Consider the following 3,206-nt stretch of genomic DNA (forward strand, 5'->3'; position numbering starts at 1 on the left):
TATGGGAGAAAAAAGGACAATCAACCTAATTTTAATGGAGTATTTATTCCTTATATTTTTAAAGGGATATTTAATTAACTATTGAATGATCAATACAAGCAAAAAAATGATAAAACTCATTATTAATTAATTATTAAATAATGAAAAATAACATATATTGCCAAGTTTGAGACTAGCTATGGAAAAGAGAAGAAGCCTATGAGAAATTAGTGGAATGAATTAAAGAACGACAAAAAATTAATTATCCTTTGAATTTTTAACACAATTTTCATTCTAAAATCCTCAATATTGTTGTTTAAAATTTAAGAGACTATAATGATCCGAATTCGAAACTTTGGGGACCAAAAATGCAAACTCGAAGATGTTGATCCTCAAAGTTTGGGTTGTTGATCATTTTCATCCTTAAAGTTTCATCCAAAACACATTTCATCCTCAAAGTTACGTAATTTTGGCCAATTAAGGACAATTGACGGGAATTGGCAAATTTATTGTTAGAACCAACTGTAAAACCCAACAAAAAATGGGTAAAACCGAATGGAGAAAACCGAATGGAGACACGTTTCACAGCAGACGCTAAAATACAAAGGGGTCAGTCACCAAGGTCATGGCAAAACCTATGCAGAACCCTAGAAAAGTCAGTAGCTCTCTTTCCTATGTTATTGATCCCTCCATCTTGGACTTGGGATCACGAAAAATCCAGATGGGGACAAAGGAAACCCATAACTAGGAGAAGGAGGCACTTGAGGCCCAGGGCCTAGTATCCCTGACTGAGCCATGGGAGAAAATGAGAAATTAGGAGTCATTGGAGGAGGATGCTGAAAACCAGGAGAAAGCAATGCATACGGTGATCTAGGAGAAAACAAATTTAAGAAACCAGTTGGCGATGGCAAAAGAAACTGAGAAGTTGGGGAAGGCAAAAGTAGAGGTGGACCGTTTGTTCGGGGTGAAGGAAGAGAGGGTGGAGGACCATTCATCCTAGGAGATGGAAAAGGAGGAGGACTGTTCATCCGAGGAGATGGAAGTGGTGGAGGCATGTTCATTCTTGGAGATGAGAGAGGTGGCATATGCGGATTAGGAAGTAAACCAGAAGCAGATGGCTGAGCTTGATTTGGACCAGGACCTTGAGGTATTGACTGGGGAAAAGGTTGCCTTGGCCCTGAATCTATGATTGAATTTTGAAGGTATCGCATGTAAGCTGATATAGGAGACTCAGCTGTGTTTGGCCAAGCATCACCAGGAGAGAAAGGTGGCAACATAGTTGGTGATGGTTGGCCATACTAGGGGAGAGGAGGTCTTGTGAAGTTGTTGTTGTATGGAACACTGGCTGGAGGCTGTGCGGGAGCTGGCACTGGTACAGGAGGCTGCATTGCCATAGGAGTTCGATTTATTGGTGTCAAGGGCGGTGGCCGAATCTTCTGCAACCACATACTTACAGGTTTGGGGGGATTTTGGGGAGGCCTAGGAGCAGGTGGTTCTTGATTATGCGAAAGTGAACCAGTTAACTGTTGCACTATGTTCCGAAAATCATTTTTATTAATATTATACACCTAACGCTGAGGTTGCTGCTTGGCAGTATTTAGGGATGGCAATGGGGCGGGGTTGTCCCCGCTCGCCCCGCCCCGCCCCGTTTCCCCCGCGGGGCTAATAAAAATTTGTTATATAATTTTATTATGGTTAAATTTTAGCAAATAATCAAGTAGTAAAATATCAACACATCATCAAATTATTATTAATTGTCATTTTACAATTGAAACTTATAAAAACAATCAAACAAAAATTATTTGAATACAATCCAACATGATGAAATAAATATAACTAAAGTAGTCAAGTTTTCACTTTTGATACAAATACAATCACTAATTCATTATTGTACTTGTGCTTTTTTTAAGAAAAAAATATTATTGTATTAAGTATAATTAGGGATTTAGTATAAATGTATTAATAAATTTAGTATAACCAATTAATAATTTGTATTAGTACACATATATAATTATTAGTATAATTAATAATATCAATTATATTATATATACTAATAGACATCATATAATACATATAACTAATAATATCATTATCATAACTTTGTAACTAATTAAATTATATATTATATATATAATTATATACCTATATATATTTTATATATTTATTTTTTTAAAGCGGGTGGCGGGGCGGGGGTACACTCTCCTACCCCCTCGCCCCCCCGCCCCGTTTCTAAGCGGGGGGAAAAAATTCCCCCTGACCCCACCCCAACCCCCTCCCTATTAGCCCCTCGCGGGGCGGCTGCCCGCGGTCACCCGCCCCCATTGCCATCCCTAGCAGTATTAGTAAAATTGGGTTGGTGCATTAGACTCTTCTTTATGTTCTTCCCTATCTTGTTCACACCCAAATGATTCGTATGCCGATTCATCTGCCTATTGGTATTATCCATAGCAACACCTCGAACCGACCAACAAATTCAAAATAGTGCAAGCTCAAATTTCTTTTCTTCTTCAGCTAGTGAATCCAACAATTACCATCTTAAGCATCAAAACACCACCTGATGCTCAAACCAAAGTAAAACTCAAAACTTTTGTGTATTGATTTTGATGATGTTTTTACAGGGATGAAGATTAAGACAGACACACCTCTTGCCAAGAAGGCACGAGGAGTTATGGAATTTTTGCTGATGAATCATTCGTTGGATTGCCCAATTTGTGATCAAGGTTGGGAATGTGGCTCCATCTTTTGTTGGGTTTACAGTTGGTTCTAACGATAAATTTGCTAATTCCCGTCAATTGTTCTTAATTGGCCAAAATTACGTAACTTTGAGGATGAAATGTGTTTTGGGTGAAACTTTAAGGATGAAATTGGTCAACAACCCAAACTTTGAGGATGAAAAGTGCATTTTTCCCATTGTTTTAAGTGTGCCTAAAATTTGAAAATTTTGACTAGTACCAATTTGTTTTGGTCAAACCATTAGGGATCAATTAAGCACACAAGCCAAACATTAGGGACTAAATGCCATTTTTCCAATCTTCTATTAAAAGTTGTACATTGACTTTATTTTATGGAGTTATGGTATAAATGAGTAGGTGATGATACTTATAATGGATTAAATTGGATATTGTTTCAGAGATAATAGAGTTATAAAATGGTAATGTCTAATGTGTCATGTACGTGACTAATCTTGTTTGAATTTTCTAATATTCCATTAGAGATCCTACATTAAC

At 37.2% G+C, this 3,206-nt stretch overlaps 1 pseudogene; it reads right to left on the bottom strand.

The window, feature by feature from the left end:
• Positions 1-612: 612 nt before the first annotated feature.
• LOC113727127 (protein HAIKU1-like) lies at positions 613-2,425 on the bottom strand (annotated as a pseudogene).
• Between the last annotated feature and the right edge of the window lie 781 nt (positions 2,426-3,206).

The sequence above is a fragment of the Coffea arabica genome, chromosome 2c, assembly GCF_036785885.1.
Source record: "Coffea arabica cultivar ET-39 chromosome 2c, Coffea Arabica ET-39 HiFi, whole genome shotgun sequence".
Taxonomy (NCBI): Eukaryota; Viridiplantae; Streptophyta; class Magnoliopsida; order Gentianales; family Rubiaceae; genus Coffea; species Coffea arabica.